Source organism: Schistocerca cancellata, chromosome 10 (genome assembly GCF_023864275.1).
Source record: "Schistocerca cancellata isolate TAMUIC-IGC-003103 chromosome 10, iqSchCanc2.1, whole genome shotgun sequence".
Taxonomy (NCBI): Eukaryota; Metazoa; Arthropoda; class Insecta; order Orthoptera; family Acrididae; genus Schistocerca; species Schistocerca cancellata.
In genome coordinates, this window is record NC_064635.1 from 10,936,275 (window position 1) to 10,954,937 (window position 18,663).

General features: G+C 46.9%; 1 protein-coding gene and 1 non-coding gene across 2 annotated transcripts in view; both read right to left on the bottom strand.

Annotated features, from left to right (window-relative positions):
• Positions 1-18,663, bottom strand: part of LOC126106459 (uncharacterized) — a 161,924-nt gene that overhangs the window by 111,841 nt on the left and 31,420 nt on the right. The window lies entirely within an intron of this gene.
• Positions 2,294-2,365, bottom strand: Trnai-gau (transfer RNA isoleucine (anticodon GAU)). The gene has a single exon. It is a non-coding gene; the product is annotated as a tRNA-Ile (tRNA).

Genomic DNA, 18,663 nt, shown 5'->3' on the forward strand with positions numbered 1-18,663 from the left:
TCGTCGCTAAACCACACAGCCCATACTAATTCCCATCATGCCTCTCGCCCAACCGTGCAATTTGAACATCCTAACGCAAACCGTTCAGAAGTTATGAAGATTTTATTTCATGTAATTCAGTAACTGTCATCATGTATATACATCATGTCGTAAAATACGTAACCATCCGGAGCAGGCTAAAGCGAAGTGTTCACATAAAGCAAATTACAGGGAAAGCAGATGCCACACTGAGATTCGTAGGGGGAATGATAAGAAAATGTATGTCATCCATGAAAGAAGTGCCTTGGAAAACTCGTGCACGATTGATTCTTCGCTGTTGTTCATTAGTCCAGGATCCTTACAGAGAGTTTCGTCAGTGGGTTGCCCAGTGGCCACGAGAGCGTTCCGGAGGTGTTCAATAAGACGTAATCGACAGGACGGATGTTCCGACACTTCTGCGTGTCGTGCAGGATTTCGCCCTTTGTCTGCGCCACGTCATCGCCAGTGATGGCGGGCATACCGAACATGTCGTAACCTAAATCCGAATATCTGTAGTGAGAGGCGTTACGCATCAGGAAGCGGTCTACTGTCGAAATTCCGGCGTCCTACGTTGCGCATGTAGTCGGGCGACGTATTACTTTCTCCACGTACGTCTCGGAAAATGACCACAACGAGAAAACCAGAGAACTTAGAGCTCGTAGGGAAGCATTGTTCCCACGCGCGAGTCGCATGAGAGGGGGGACATAATATTGGCACAGAAAGCATCCTCTGCCACACTGTCTTTCGGAGTACAGATGCAGATACAGGTGTAGATAGCCATATGTGCGAGTAGCGGCATCGTTGGGAGGTGAAGTGCGCGCTCAGTGGCAGCTGGGTCGCTTCCGGCATCAGCACGGAGCTCTATCTGGCCCACTGTGACCGCGGTGCGCGGCTAGCGGTCACCTGCCTCAGCTAAACAGCGCACGCCTAATCACCGCTTCCGCTTCCGTTCCTCAACCCACCCCCTCCCCTCTCGCTCCGACCACACTTTCCCCCACCCACGCGTCTCCGTCGCACGCCTAAATCCTCCACCGGAACAATATTAGAAGCACACTCGTCACGAACAGGTGGAAAGTGTACCTCTACGGTCGATATTCCTGTGCCGATTGCCAGTACTGCGTCTGTCCACGTAAGCAGGTGTCAACACCGGGGTAGCATTCATCTCACGCTAGGTGAGGAGAACCCTACGTCATAGTGACGTAAATAACCTAAATCGACTACACGAGTGCGTATATCGATCTTTGCGGTTGTACCGAGAACGCCAAACCTAAATGTAAATACATGTGTACAAATGAAGTGACAGGAGTTATCTGTTACGCTCATTCCAGTTGAATTAATTATTAAGCTGTAATCACAACAATTTGGGATGGTATTATGTGTTTCAGGAACATAATGAATGTCTGAACGAAGGAACCATAACAAAAGTAAAAAGCGTTTAGTCAATTTTTTTTCAATCCGATGAATCGTGCATAAATCGTGTGGATAGAAACGTGAAATAATTAATTATTAAGCTGCAATCCAAAGAATGTGGGATGTTACTCTGTGTTTCATGAACATTACGAATATCTGAATGAAGGAATCATAACTATAACGAGAGTGTCTAGGCATTTTTTTAGTCCGATTAATTGTGCGTAAATCATGTGGATAAAAACGTGAAATAGGGAGAAATTAAAGTGTTCCGTATTTTTATAAAACGCAATGCATTGTACATAATTCACGTGGGCAGAAACGTTAAACTGAGAAACTGAAGTTGGAAGTAATTCCGAATGTTGCTGGAAATATTAAACCATCTAGTTCCATTTAATTTTGCCTTCATATTGTAAATCAACTAAGAACAAAGAACAGTGCAGATTCAAGACGCGCACAACAGTCGATGTATACAGAATGCACACAACAGTCGATAGGACAACTCGTGAAACTGTTGACGACGCGTGGCTACGTCACTATGACGTAGGGCTTTCCTCACCTAGCGTCAGATGAATGCTACCCTTAACACCGTGGCTACACAGGGGCTTCGTCTCTTCTCTTTCTGTGCTCAACGAACCTCTCCTGTACGAAAATGATGTAGGCTGAAGTGCCGCGCGGGGTAACCGGGCGGTCTCGGGCGTCTTGCCACGGTTCGCGCGGCTGCCTCTGTCGGATGTGTGTGTGTGTGTGTGTGTGTTTTGTCGTAAGTTAGTTGAAGTTATATTAAGCAGTGTCGATGACCTCAGCTGTTTGGTCCCATAGAACTTACCACAATTATTTTTAGGCTGAAGCAATGGATTAAAATACGTACCAGTGCCGGGATTCAAACCCAGGTCTTCTGTTTATCAGGCAGATGCGCTGACCGTTGCGCCACACTGGCACTCCAGCTATCACAGCTCCCTCCCAGATACAAATTCCCATTCACGCCTCAGCTATTCCCGTTGTAAACCCGTATCACTATTGCCGAGGCTCCCCGATATTGGAATAGCACCTTAGCAATGAGCTAAGTGGGGTAAATCCTGCCTGTAAACACGGCCGTTGTTGATATATTAATTATACAAACTTGATGTCACTGAGACTTTCTCTCACCTTTATCTACTGTGATGTTGTAGGCTGAAGCAATGAATTAAAATTTGTAGCAGTGTCTGGATTCGAACACAGGTCTCGTCCTTCGGAGGCAATGTGCTATCCATTTCACCACACTGGCACTCCAGCTACCACAGCGAGTTGCAAAGGGCTGAGGTGTGAATTGGACCTTGTATCGGGTGGAAGATGTGATGTGGTGGACTGTGCAGCTGTGAGAACGAGAGAGCCACTGTGGTGAAATGGACAGCACATCCGCCTGGTAAGCAAGAGATCTGGGTTCGAATCCAGACACTGCTGCAAATTTTAATTCATTGCTTCAGTCTGCATCGTTATTGTAGATAAAAGTAAGATTCGGTATGCCTGAGGAACATCAACTGTTCATGAAGTTCTATCGTGTAACTACTTACGCATTTCATTACACAGTACCTTATCTCAACAACAGTAACGGAGCCAGCTGTCATCTTGACCCACTGCATGTGTCTGGACTTCAGAGTTGAACAGATAACTTCTCTCACTGTAGCCTTACTAGCTGTTCTTGGCGTAACCGAGACTCTTGATGGTAAAATCCTGCTACGGTCTTACCAGTAGCGTTTCGGCTTTGGGAGTATACGTTCAGAAGCCACAACGCCTTGGTCGTTTCTTCAGTTGCTACGTAAGGAACATACAATGCAATGTTAATCTGGGCTGTAGTGTGTTCCTCACTAGTCTGCAAAGTTGTGGTAGACCGTATACAGAATTAGAGAAGTATTAACAAAAACTGTACATGTGTTCTTCTGTAATTTTTAGGAAATTTTTGTGCCGACTTCTTTGTGTGTGGTGTAGCCCTGCACATAAATGAAACGTGTATGATAGGCAGTTCCGAACAGAAGGGAATAGAGGCTTTTGAAATCTGGTGCTACAAAATAATTTTGGAGATTATATCGGTAAATCGAATAACTAATAACGAGGTACTCGGGCGAACTGCGGTTAAAAGAAATTTGTGATGCACAGTGACTACAAGAAGGGACCACTTGATACGGCAGGTTATGAGCCATCAAGGAATCGGCAGTTTGGTAATTAAGGAAAGTGCGTTCGTATGTGTAAGTGGGGGGTTGTTAAAATTGTAGACGAAAATCGAGGCTTGTGTACAGTAAGCGGGTTCAGTTGGGTATAGACTAGAGTAGGTGTTCATCGAGCGAAGTGGCGCAGTGGTTACCACACTGGACTCGCATTCGGGAGGACGATCGTTCGAACCCACTTCCGGCCATCCTGATTTAGGTTTTCCGTGATTTCGCTAAATCACTCCAGGCAAATGCTGGGATGGTTCCTTTGAAAGGACACAGCCGACTTCCCCATCCTTCGCTAACCCAATGGGACCGATGACTTCGCTGTTTGGTCCCCTCTCCCAAAGCAACCAAGCAGTAGTTACTACACTGGACTCGCATTCGGGAGGACGACGGTTCAATCCCGCGTCCGGCCATCCTGATTTAGGTTTCCCGTGATTTCTCTAAATCTCTCCAGGCAAGCGCCGGGATGGTTCCTCTGAAAGGACACGGCCGACTTCCTTCCCCGTCCTTCCCTAATCCGATGAGACAGTTGACCTCGCTGCCTGGTCTCCTTCCCCAAACAACCCAACCCAGTAGTTACTCGGAGGTGAGTGGGCTTGCACAGGATAGAGTAGCATGGAGAGCTGCATTAAAACAGCCTTAGTAGTGCAACAACAACGCAAGTTTCAACATAAATCTAGATACAGGGTGTATCAGAGTCTTTGCATCAAACATCAGAGGTACAACTTTTGTTCGTGAGAAAATGTTCGCTGACGCTTGCAAGCGAGTATGGCGTCGTTTAGTAGTCGCCGGCCATGGGACGACGCGATTTCATCCAACTAGCAGGGTCTTTTAACCGGGTGTGCGGTCTACTACCAACACTACTAAATTGGCAGAGTGATTAAAAAAAAAAAAGTACCTGAGACACTTGTTTCCAAGCGCAGAAAACCATTTAGAAAAGCAAGATGAACTTTAATTTTGGCCAGTTGACTGGCTGACGGGTAACAGGCCGGAGAGTGGCAGCGACTTGCCGCCTCTCAGGGCCACGACCACATCACCAGTGCAAGCTGAGGCCTGTTCCAACTCCGATAAGCGTGAGCGGACTCGCTGCCTCTGACCAGAGCTACTCCCCGTGGCATACTCCACTACCCAAAAGACTTTGAAACACCGCGTGTATTCCCAGAATGAGAATTTCAGTCTGCAGCGGAGAGAGCGCTGATATGAAACTTCCTGGCGGATGAAAACTGTGTGCCGGACCGAGACTCGAACTCGGGATCTTTGCCTTCCGCGGGCAAAGTGCTCTACCCTGAGCTACCCGAGCACGACTCACGCCCCGTCCTCACAGCTTTACTTCCGCCAGTACCTCGTCTTCTACTTTCCAAAAACTGCAAAGAAGCTGTCCTGCGAACCTTGCAGAACTAGGTCCCGAGTTCGAGTCTCGGTCCGGCACACAGTTTTAATCTGCCAGGAAGTTTCGTGCCGTGTATATTCTTCTGTAATTCTGTGTGCGTTGCACCACAATTTCAGATATTGTGAATGTGAACGCTCCAGAAGTCCCAAAGACGTACGCTGACATAGCGATAAAGGCAGTTTGCGTAACAGCTGAAGGCGTCACGATGACGCTGGGATTTGCAAATGTAAACTGGCGAAGTAAATTCCCTATTAGGCAGGCAACAGAAGGATTTTACTACCGAGTTCCCCGTAAAGCGCTTCTCCTTCAAACGGGAGAAAGAAAAGAACAAGGGTGAGACTTCAGCCTCTTGTCGCCGTGCGTCTTATTGGAGTCGCAAGTACTATCGTAGTCAAAGGAAACTGGAGGGCCGTGTAGTGGAAGTAATCAGTCGGCTAGACTACGCGGAAGGTCGGTTCTCGTTGAGCCGCTGCGTGGCTGTCCGCAATGAGGAAAAAGTCGCGGCAGCGGAGCGAAGAGCAGGAAGCGGGAAAAAAGCGGCGATGGCGGCGTAGCGTGGCACCTCCCACCTCCCACCTCGAGATCACACGTCAGTCCGGCAGTCTACAGTACGCGCAGATGGTCAGTTCAGAAGTGGACGGTCGTATGTTTGTTTTTAACCCTTTCGTGGGCAAAATTACTGAGCAGTTTTTTTTAATGAATGGAGATCAGATAGTAGTTAACAGATAGGTATCATTATCATACAGAATATCAAATTTGCTCCAACTGTGAAAGTAAGGTGACACAACAAGGTGGGAAGTATTCTTCCCACTGCCCTTCCTTGGAGTTACTTTTTCAATATATGTCATATTTATTTTATAAATTTACTTCTCTTGTTACAATGATTGTTCACAATTACTTGCCGTGAAATTTTCTGAAACGTGGGTCTATGCAAAGTGGTATTTGACAATATGTACAAACACAGCGGGTGCTCTTTTCCGCAGATTTGGTACTACAATGACGGCACGTCCAGTAGGTTTCTCCTAAAATGGGTTGATGCTCCCCTACAGCCACATGACGAATATCTTCAGGTACTTCACCCCTTTTTTCCCACGCTTTTTTTGGGATGAGAAGCCAGCGGTGAATCGACTGGCTGGATGGATCCTGTATGTGAGCTGATCATGCTGTCCACGTTCTCTTTTACTTATTTTCCACAAGATAAAACTGTTGACTGCAGCAACGTCCACCAGGAAATAAAATTTTGTGTGCCACCATTTTACAGAACGTCTGCCAATGGCATACCTTCCCCGTAATTGATCAAACTTGTTGACACCATCCATTATTTTCTTGAATTCTGCCACAACTTCAGGACAAGAAATCTCTGTACTAGTACCATCCTTGTTTTTCCCTTTCACTGTGGCTGTTTCTCATGGGTCATGAACAGAGGACAGGAAAGTGACTGGGCGATTATCCATCCATTTTACTGCAGAAATGGCTCCTTTTGTTTCAAAGTGGAATTCTCCTCGTTCCAGTTTTACGTGCTCCTTCATAAATTTGGGTAAATCAAAAGTATTTACCTTATACTATAGCTTTGAGGAAAAAAATCACAAAATGTCACGCAAACAGCACTGAAAGGCTCCTCTACAAAGCAACACTCAGCTATACAGTGCCTCTGCTCGAAGGTGGAGCAAAAACGGCGGGAACTTCCGATCGGAAGTAGTACCCCATACTGTTCACTAGGTGGTAGCAGCGAGTTCATTGTAGTGGGAAGCATGGTTCCCACGACTCACGAAAGGGTTAAGGAAGAAGGCCTTTCATTTACAGACTAAATAAAACACTAACATCTTCTGTTTCATTTACGCTACACGGCAAGTTACGAAAAGCTGCGTCACGCCACTGGCAGCTGTTGTCTCGAACACAACTCTTAACCCTCTGGCCAGAAGTTATTCGTAACGGGCGTCCGTCAGACAGATCCACCTCCTCCTTAATGGCAGCTTTCGAGTCTGTTCAACTCTGGGGTTTGTTGACGCCGACACGTCAAGACTCGCAAGTGTGGTGAACTAGGCGACCGCGACACGTCAGTGGAAAGGGGAACGAGGCATCCAGGGAAATGGGCTACGTGGTGTTTCCTACCGTGGGGTTTCGTACAAGGGTGCAGCAGGTAGCGAGGCTGTCCAGAGCAACCGGTTCCCTAACGAGGTGTTCGCGAACTGAGCCTCCCCCACTGCTTGTCTGCCCCAGTCGCTCACCCCCAGTGCAGGTGTTGTCACCGTCTCTCAGACAGTGCCGTCGATAGCTTTCGTTCCGTGCGTTTTTCTATACGGCTTCTGTTCTATGCAGTGTACACTCCATCTGCTCCACTCTCTCACAACACTTACTCCTCCTCTCCATCCTCCTCTCCTTCTCCATCCATCTTCCCGTCTCTGTCCATCTCCTCCTGCGCTTTTTCTCATAGCACATCAAATTCACAATAACACCCCTAATTTATGTGATTATTACAGTGTTCCATTAGTTATTCACCACCTTCCCCCTTTGTCTGTTTACCTGCTGCTGCCTCTCTCTTTTCATTTGCTTCTCTGACTTCTCTGGATGCACCTCCTCCCCCCTCCCCGCCCCCATCACGTCCTCCTCTCTCCGTATATCTCCTCCTCTGCCTCCGTCATGCCATCTCCGCTTTCCCTGTCTATGAAAAAATACGTATATCTGCCAACTTTCATGCTGACTGACGAAACGATGTTGAATTTATTTAAAGGTAGGCCAACCCTCCGCCATCCAGCATCGTTTGCATTTATAAATGCCTTCACCACGAAAACATACTTACATGAGCCAACTCCCAAGCTGATCAGTCAAACGGTGTGTAATTCTGTTGTAAGGCACCCTCCGCCATACACCGTATGAAATTTCACGTAGACGGTGAGGTTCCCCTTGTTTGGAAGATCAAATGTACAAAATTTCATGAAGATCGGAGCGACACTGTGGCTTTTGTTGAAATCCGTAAGTAAAGTACCCTCTACCATGCACTGAACGTAGTTTTATGTAGACAGTGACCTTCCTCTTGGTTTGGGAAATAGGAATTCATTTTTATACACCCCGCTCGCTCTATGCCGACTTAGTTGCGAAACATAAATGATAGATTCGAACAACAGAAATCATGTAATGATTTCTGTCGTATAAGGGGCAACATAGCTACTAAATAATAGTAATGAGATTACGAGAGCAGTCACTTTCAGTGTTACGTAAAACAACGTTATACCTTGTAAATTATCACGACACAAAATAAAGATGATAAGGAATGTGGGACTTCCGAAAATGGTTCAAATGGCTCTGAGCACTATGGGACTTAACTTCTAAGGTCATCAGTCGCCTAGAACTTATAACTAATTAAACCTAACTAACCTAAGGACATCACACACATCCATGCCCGAGGCAGGATTCGAACCTGCGACCGTAGCGGTCGTGCGGTTCCAGACTGTAGCGCCTAGAATCGCTCGGCCGCCTGGCCGGCCTCAAACAGTGGAATCGAATGAAGGCGACGCCGTACTGGTTGGCCTCGGGGGCGACCGACTACATCCTGTTTGGAGGTGTGAATCAAAGAACCACTTAATCGAAGTTAATCGTGGGAATGTACGTGAACAGGAAGGGCAGTACCATAGTAGTAACAATGGGAACAGACCAAATTCGATTCCAAACTGCATTCCTGACTTACAAGACAATAGAAAACGAATCTTGAGCACTGGAATCTGGAGAAAAGAGTGCGCTATTGTTGAATTTGTAGACTTAGAGAAAGCTTTTGACAATGTTGACTGGAATACTCTTTCAGATTCTAAAGGTGACAGGGGTAAAATACAGGGAGCGAAAGGCTATTTACAATTTGTACAGAAACCAGATGGCAGTTATAAGAGTCGAGGGGCATGAAAGGGAAGCAGTGGTTGGGAAGGGAGTGAGACAGGGTTGTAGCCTCTCCCCGATGCTATTCATTCTGTATATTGAGCAAGCAGTGAAGGAAACGAAAGAAAAATTCGGAGTAGGTATTAAAATCCATGGAGAAGAAATAAAAACTTTGAGGTTCGCCGATGACGTTGTAATTCTGTCAGAGACAGCAAAGGGCTTGGAAGAGCAGTTGAACGGAATGGACAGTGTCTTGAAAGGAGGATATAAGATTAACATCAACAAAAGCAAAACGAGGGTACTGAAATGTAGTCGTATTAAGGCGGGAGATGCTGAGGGTATTAGATTAGGAAAGGAGACACTTAAAGTAGTACAGGAGTTTTGCTATTTGGGGAGCAAAATAACTGATGATGGTCGAAGCAGAGAGGATATATAATGTAGACTGGCAATGGCAAGGAAAGCGTTTCTGAAGAAGAGAAATTTGTTAACATCGAGTATAGATTTCAGTGTCAGGAAGTCGTTTCTGAAAGTATTTGTATGGAGTGTAGCCATGTATGGAAGCGAAACATGGACGATAAATTAGACAAGAAGAGAATAGAAGCTTTATAAATGTGGTGCTACAGAAGAATACTGAAGATTAGATGGGTAGATCACATAACTAATGAGGAGGTATTGAATGGAATTGGGGAGAAGAGAAGTTTGTGGCACAACTTGACTAGAAGAAGGGATCGGTTGGTAGGACATGCTCTGAGGCATCAAGGGATCACCAATTTAGTACTGGAGGGCAGCGTGGAGGGTAAAAATCGTAGAGGGAGACCAAGATATGAATACACTAAGCAGATTCAGAGGGATGTAGGCTGCAGTAGGTACTGGGAGATGAAGAAGCTTGCACAGGATAGGGTAGCATGGAGAGCTGCATCAAACCAGTGTCAGGACTAAAGACTACAACAAGAACAACATTGTTGAATATCAGTTTTACAGAGGATCAGTTGAAACAAAAGCAACAAAAAGGCGACCAGTGAAGACCTTATAGGGCTGAGATGAGCAAGAGAGGAAGAAATGGTAGCCATGCGGAGCCACAGTGTAGGTGCTGGGAGAATTGAAGCTGTGAGGACGGGTGATGAGTCGTGCTAGGGTAGCTCAGTCGGTAGAGCACTTGGCCGCGAAAGGCAAAAGTCCCGAGTTCGAGTCTCGGTCCACCACACAGCTTTAATCTGCTAAGGAGCTCGATATCAGCGCCCACTCCGCTGCAGAGTGAAAATCTCATTCTAGTAACAGTGTAGCAACCGGCCGCTGCGACCGAGCAGTTCTAGGCTCTTCAGTCCGGATCCGCGCTGCTGCTACGGTCGCAAGTTCGAATCCTGCCTCGGGCGTGGATGTGTGTGACGTCCTTAGGTTAGTTGGGTTTGAGTAGTTCTAAGTTCTGGGGGACTGATGACCTCCCATAGTGCTGAGAGCCATTTGAACAGTGTAGCAGGATGGCGTAATGTCTGGCCGTGCTGAGGCGTCGGCTGCCCACGGGGTGTCCCGTGATGGGCCAGCCTGACGCCTCGGCTGACCGCCCCAGGGCGGCGACAACTGAGGCTGAGTGAACGAGGCGGGTCCTCTTTGAAAACGCGCTCCCAGGGTAGGCGAGCGCTGAGCGGCCGTTCCTCCACAAAGCTGTGTCTGTCTTACCAGCGAGTTATCTCCAGATCTCTTAGGTTGCCACTGCCGGCTGGCTTAACTTCCAGCTACCTTCCAGGAATGTACCCCTGCGCTCCTGGCGACCTTCAAAGGAAATAATTACAGTTTGAAAGGCGTTGCCCCAGAATTGACCTGGCCCGGAATTACTCCTGTGCAGAGCGAATAGGTGTAAGTAGTTTCCGTCTCACTGTCGTGACGGGGACACACACACAACATGAGGACGCAGAGTTTTGACTTTTAATTCCGTAATAAAATAAAAACAGAATTGCAAAGTCTTGTCGCCACTGGAAGTCACCTACTTTTGATCTGCTGAATCACCGGCATTTTATACGGATGGGATTTTATAGGCGAGGGAAAAATTGTTCTCTCAGACTCACAGCTCATCCGCGTAAGGCGTGTTTGTTTACTATGTATGGTCTTGGAGCCCCCACAACTGCCTCTCCTACAAAGACGATGTTTCCGGCCGTCGTCTGAACCTGGCGCCTTCTTCGTAAGACAGTTTCCCGCTTCTGAAAGCTGTCACCCATCGTACGGTCGTGCTGCAACGCGTAGAGCTGTACGATTGAAATGGCGACGGAATTTTCTCCGTGCTGCGACGACAGACTCGACACTTAGAGCAAACGCCTCGTACGCGAACGAGCGATACCCTATCGTCCGCTGTTCCCGTACTGCAGAACTGACGGGCAGTCCCGAAATAGTTGGCGTATGCGCCGTGTCTGGCTGCGGAGTACTAGCCAATCTACAAACGTACGTTTACCGCGGGTCACCCTGTACGATGTTTTCCGCGGTGCACGGAAGGCATTTCCCTCCTCTGGTTTCGCCTGTAGGAGTAGTTGGTGGGCCGGCTGGTAAGATGAGTGTGGAAGTACTTGCCTTTTCCGTTAAAGTGTCGTATACTTCCTTAATGCCCAGTGACTCCCGCGTCGGCGCCGTGCGCGCGGGGTAGCTTAGGACGGGATATACCGGGCTAGGATACCGGATACTGGCGGCCGGCACGGATCGGCCTTGGAAGGGAAACCAGTCGGGCGGCTTGCGGCGCTACACGGAACGCAGCGCACGGAGCGCGGACGAGCGGAGCAGCAAAGTGTCTGTCCAGGCGGCCGCCCGTTCCTGTCGCCACCGGAACGGAATGTCAGTAACGAAATACGGCACCGAGATGGTGCGACTCCTGCGAATAAACGCAGAGGTGTGAGACTGTCTTCACTACCACTCATATAATGTCGATGTCGTGGCCAGTTACCTACGCTTGACCTTTACACGTAAGAAAGTGTGACGGAAATGCTCGCCGGCTGTAAATCGTAATCGTTTGAAGGAAAGCGCAAAACCGCTTTCGCTGTATTCGTAAAAGACTGTGGAGCCATTACGCTACCACCGTACTCTATTCTGAGTAGGTACTATGAAAAAAAAATTATATATACACTACTGCCCATTAAAATTGCTACATCACGAAGATGACGTGCTACAGACGCGAAATTTAACCGACAGGAAGAAGATGCTGTGATATGCAAATGATTAGCTTTTCAGAGCATTCACACAAGATTGGCGCCGGTGGCGACACCTACAACGTGCTGACATGAGGAAAGTTTCCAACCGATTTCTCGTACACAAACAGCAGTTGACCGCCGTTGTCTGGTGAAACGTTGTGATGCCTCGTGTAAGGAGGAGAAATGCGTACCATCACGTTTCCGACTTTGATAAGGTCGGATTGTAGCCTAATGGTGGGCCAAGTTCCCTGCTAGTCACGATTTGACGCAAGACGCCACTCCATCTGGGTGTCCAGCAGAAGCTGCGCCAACTCAAAAGCGAGACACTGGGGCATCTGAGCTTAAGTCCCGATCTCCCCCCAAAGCTATTATCAAGACTTTCTTTCCCTAAAAAAAGAAAAAAAAATCTTTGAAGGGTCGCCTTTTCATTGCTGTCGGACAGGGATGAGAGAGTCACGGACTTCTTCACGCAGCTGTTTTACCAAATGTGCATCTTCAGCCTGGTGCGTCAGTGGTACGATTCCCTCAGTGCTCACGGCGATTTTGCCTGATTGGCTTACCGGCTCTGGACTGTACGGCTCTGGACTGCACAGGCCTCCGACCGGGAACTTTTTGATCGCTCCTTATGTGTTCACAATAGTTTCTCTGGTAAGTATGAGTAACATTTTTACGCTTCTGAGTCGCTACGCTGGAGATATCGGCGAACAAGTGAATAATGTTACGAATGTTTAGCGATGATCTTTGAGACGCTCGACTTCAGAGCTGGTTTTTGTCTTCAGGAAGCACTTGTCATTTTAATCTTCTGATATAAACGACCGTAGGTTCAGTTCACAGTAACATATCCTTCGTAATGAAGTATAAAATCAATACAGCAGTCGTTTATAACCATATTTACAGCTGGTTTTTTTCCGTGCCGTACCTGTAAACGAACAGGCAGTTGTGAATCCATTCCCTAGTTACAGCCAATTTTACAGATTATATGCAGTGAAATTCTTTTTCCAATGAAGAATGAACACTGTGGATAATATTGTTTCACTGATTATCTCAAAAATGTTAGCCGCTGTGGTAACGTAAAACATCCACTGACAGTACACATGTAGGATAATAACTGAAAATGTGCAACATCACGAAAACGCCTTATGCACACATTAGAATGTAACAGGCTTACACGGACCATACAAACATTCGTGAATGTATCTTTTATATCTACAGGGAATTCTAAGAGGAGTAGGTAGTATTGATGGATAAAACACAAACGACAAAATGGTTCAAATGGCTCTGAGCACTATGGGACTCAACTGCTGAGGTCATCAGTCCCCTAGAACTTAGATCTACTTAAACCTAATTAACCTAAAGACATCACACACATCCATGCCCGAGGCAGGATTCGAACCTGCGACCGTAGCGGTCACGCGGTTCCAGACTGTAGCGCCTAGAACCGCTCGGCCACACCGGCCGGCCCACAAACGACAATTCGAAGGAGAGAAGTCCACTAAACATGGGCTCTACGACCACTTGCCGCTCTTGGCTGCTGGGAAACACGTATCTTCTACCGAAGAACTGCCCATAGCTGTTGAGGTATGCAGTTTTGGACCCTTGTTTGCTACATGTGTTAGCTTCGAATGACCGTTTCTGTCATATCCCTGAATAGTGACCATTATTCCAGGAAAACTCTGTATATATTGTGTGAAGTCTGAAGAGCTCCACGAGATAGTTTTGTGACCGCTGTTTTAATATTACTATTTGATCACAAATTGTTCAAATGGCTCAGAGCACTATGAGACTTAACTTCTGAGGCCATCAGTCCCGTAGAACTTAGAACTACTTAAACCTAACTAACCTAAGGACATCACACACATCCATGTCCGAGGCAGGATTCGAACCTGCGACCGTAGCAGTCGCGCGGTTCCCGACTGTAGCGCCTAGAACCGCTAGACCACCGCGGCCGGCATTTGATCACATTTCACACATGTTACATAATTGGAGTACTGCTCGAAGGATCTTTCCAATCCACCAGAAGCATAGTATACGGTATTTAAAAAAACCGAATTAGTTATCATAATTCGACAACTATAAACTTCATAAAACTGGCCAAATGTGAATGGGGCTCGGACAGCGATGGTTCCGTGGAAAATTAATTACCTATGTATAGTTCATCGAATCTTGGGGACAGATTTCTACCTGCTATCGATATCGATACTGGCAAGATACTCGTCCCGGGAATTCCAAGGCCGTATCAAAATCTCTACAGTAGTTCGTCAGACCAGCCCGGATATGCAAAAAAAAAAAAAAAAAAAAAAAAAAAAAAAAAAAAAAAAAAAAAAGCGAGCAAGGGGCTTAAGTTTACGTGTGCAGGGAGAGAATATTTAATAAAACATTGTTTATTTACTTACTAAAACATGACTGTAACTTACAATTTATTTTTGTATGCGGTAATGTTCGTCTGTTATGCTTTTGACACACGATGAATGCAAAGTATGTTTTATTAGAATTACAGTTAAATAAATTTCCGATCTTTTGATTCGTGAGTACTGTGGAACCTTGGTTCTTGCCGAATTTCATGGTTCTAGGATAACGGGGAAGTACGCTTTAAGTTCTGATGAGTGAGTTCTCGAATATCAAAATATGTTACACAAATTTCAAACTATAGAAAATCCAGGGTGGAATGTAACAGTATTATGAAAAGGAAAGTCGCTAGTCACCGTATAGCGGAGATGTCAACTAAGGCCCTGTTAGCCGAAAGCTTATTTGTGACATTCTTTTTGTTGCGACTCAGCGTCTCTACTATATGACATAAATAGCAGTATTTTTTGATTGCATTGACGTCGAAACTTAACTTTTGTTACACCATCGAGGGGCCATTAGTATATAACATAAACTTCAACTTGATACCTCTTCACTTTGCCGAGAGAGAGGGTTGTTAGCCTTGCGGGATTAGCCGAGCGGTCTCAGGCGCTGCAGTCATGGACTGTACGGCTGGTCCCGGCGGAGGTTCAAGTCCTCCCTCGGGCATGGGTGTGTGTGTGTTTGTCCTTAGGATAATTTAGGTTAAGTAGTGTGTAAGCCTAGGGACTGATGACCATAGCAGTTAAGTCCCATAAAATTTCAAACACATTTGAAAAAAAAGGGTTCCTAACAGTCGAATGGACAACAAAGCAATTCTATAAGGGTCCCTCCCGTTTTTGCAATCTGAAGCACGGAACCCTAGAAATGTCTCGAGTAGGTCAGAAATATTTCCGGGCTGTAACTTAGCGAAAAAGTCTCATCGGTGTAATTTTATGTACGTGTTTTAGGATGCACAACGCGTGGTTTGTATTAGGTGTGATGCAGAAGCATGTTACTTGCACTTCTATACAAGGCGCGTCACGGACACGTGACGCGTGAGGACGTGTCCTCCCCAGCCCCAATAGGGGAGCTACATTTTGCGCTGCAGCCCTGGAAGCTACGAGCACGTGTTAAACACTGTGGGGGCGGGCGTGGGCGTGTTGAGAGCGCCCGCTCGCCCGAGTTCCCTTTCTTCGGCCGCGCGGCGCGGCGCGTTGTGTAAAAGAGAAAGTCGGGTAGCGGCGGCGGACCACGTGACCCGATTTCTAGCAGGCAGCAGGCGGTCCCCTTCGCTCGTCAGGCGAGCACTCGGCCGTAAACACCGGCCGCGCGATACGTAAACACGGCACGCACGCGCGTGTCTGATCTGCACAGCTGGGAATGCGACCGGAGGAATTCCACTCGTCTCGCACCTCTCCTACATTTGCATGTCAGTAACGCAAAAGACTGAAATACATTCTTCGACATTTTCAAGGAGGCGGTGATAAAATAGAAGGTGCCGAGGATTATTGGCTCTGAGCACCATGGGCCTTAACATCTGACGTCATCAGTCCCCTAGAACTTAGAACTACTTAAACCTAACTAACCTAAGGACATCACACTCATCGATGCCCGAGGCAGAATTCGAACCTGCGACCGTAGCAGCAGCGCAGTTCGGGACTGAAGCACCTAGAACTGCTCGGCGACAAAAGCGGACTCTACAAAAAGCGGACTGCAGTTACAAGACTCGAAGGAGTTACGAGAGGGTGAGGCAGGGTTGCTGCCTAGACAGGGTGTTACTCACTCTGTATACTGAACAAGCTCACGAGCGAAACCGAGGAGAAATTTGGAGAGGGGATTAAAATTCAGGGAGAAGAAACGAAACTGGTCGCAGGAGCAGATAGATGGGTTGGGTAGTGTGTTGAAAAGATATTATGATTAGAGTTGCGCTCTACCAAAACTTTTGCTACAGTACATAAACTACGTAGTAAATGGCAGGATTACAGGTACTACACGTACTACAGGTAGCGATGGTAGAGAAAGAAACATAAGAGGATTTGGCTGTTTGTTTCGCACATAATTAGAACCGCACATGATTCAGTGTTAGCCTGTTGTGTATTTTATATCCTTACAGAATATAAATTGCATTTTATAACTAATAAAAAGAAGTCGATCCCGTAACTTTTGGACTTTTATTTAATCGAAGCAATTGCTTTTGATGCAAGTACAGCTTACGTGCACCAACAGGGAAAAATTATGTATAATTATTGTTATTTTGTACTCAGTAGAATGCCGCGCGGGATTAGCCGAGCGGCCTAGGGCGCTACAGTCATGGACTGTGCGGCTGGTCCCGGTGGAGGTTCGAGTCCTCCTTCGGGCATGGGTGTGTGTGTTTGTCCTTAGGATAATTTAGGTTAAGTAATGTGTAAGCTTAGGGACTGATGACCATAGCAGTTAAGTCCTATAAGATTTCACACACATTTTTACTCAGTAGAATGTTGTTCATTATTATCAAATGGTAGAGTTTTCTCTTACTATTGATAAATGGGAAAGTTGTTTATGAATAACAGAAAAAATGTTTTATATACGCGCGACCAACTACTGAAACGATGATCGATATATTTTTTGTTTCACGTTTTTTTTTTGTATTTTATCTTTTTTTGTTTAGCAAACTGCGATTTCTAGCGCTATAAGGTAAATCTCTATTGTTTTCTGTATTTTTACGACATCCCTCTGTATTACGTTGCAAATCAACACTTTTCGGATGAAACCTAAATTAAACATTTACAGTTTCAGCTTTGCTAAAAAAAAACACTTTATTTCTAACAGACAGAGAGGAGGATAGCTGTGTAGGACAAGAATGTTACGCGGCCCTTTGTGTTTCTTCACTCAGTTTCTAGATGTTCCAATTTTTCGGGAAATCTGGTAAGACGCTGGTCGCGCAAGTAAAGAAATCGATCGTTATGAGGGAGCGCCCGATAGGAATTCAACACAGCTTACAAAGAGGTAATGTGGGCACGCCATTAACTGACCAACGCCAGTAGCAAAACTGCCGTAGTCTACGCTTGCTTGTTGTAGTCTACGGTAGTTTTACAGTGAAATGCACGCGTTGCATCACTGGCCTGCACTCTGCGTCTGCGGTTGTTCGGGTGCCGCGAGCAAGTCTTTCTATTTGATGCTAGTTCGGCGACGTGCGCGTCTCTGTGATGAAGAGCTGAAAGGATGACAACACAGAGATCCCGAACGGAGAAAATCTGCGAGTTCGCCGGGAATGGAACTCGGAACGATGCGATCTAGAGACAGTGATGCTAACCAGTATGTGGAAGGTGCGGCAGGGGGGGGGGGGATGATATCAGCTGCATAGGGATTCATGTGGAATCAGTGGCGACGAGATCTTTGCCTTTCGCGGACAAGTGTTCTACCGGCTGAGCTACCCAATGACGACTCACAGCAAAAACTGAAGTTCTGACGACGGGTCGTGACTCGTACTTCGGTAGGTCAGCCGGTAGAACACTTGCCCGCGAAAGGCAAAGTTCCCGAGTTCGAGACTCTGTCCGGCACCCAGTTTTAATCTGCCTGATGTGTTGTTGTTTCTAAGATACGGAACAAAGTCGCAGATTATCTACGAAACCAAAGAGTACACAGCACAGCCTTGCGGATGTAACCTGTGCAAGTTTTTTTCGAAAGGAATCCTCTGAATACTGAGTGAGCTACTATTGAAGTGTTGCTTTGAAAAGTGGGCGTGGCAGGAAGGTCGCGTCACACGTTTAATTACTCATCAGGCACTTCGGGTGCGATTTCATCACCGAAACTTGGGGAACATATTGTCCATGCCTAATAAATAAAAAATAGGTCTAAAATTGACAGAAAATGTCAATTTCGTGAACGGCCCCCTCTCCCGCACCCCCACCCCTTTTGTATGTCATCGATGACTCATTGCTGGTAATCCGTGACACGCGAAAAGTTTCCTGCACCTGTGGAGGCGCCTCCGTGCGCTACGGAAGTCCCCACTGTTGTCGGCAGCAGACGCGGGACTCCGGCGGCTTCGCGGAACGCGGAGGTGACCTGACGGTGTGTGGAAGACGTCACAGCCGTGGTTCCCCCGGCCGGCTGTTACGTCACGCACGCAGCCGGCGCTGACAAGTGCGCGGGCCCGCAGCCTTGGCGCGTCACGCAGACAGCAAGTCAGGCGCGCTCGGCAGAACGGCTTCCACACAGCGAGCGGGATAGAGGTCTCCAGTACAGTGCAGTGGGGGTCACCGTGTCAGAGAAAGCTGCCTGCGGGCGCGCCGCCTACATCTGTGGGCCGCGAGAC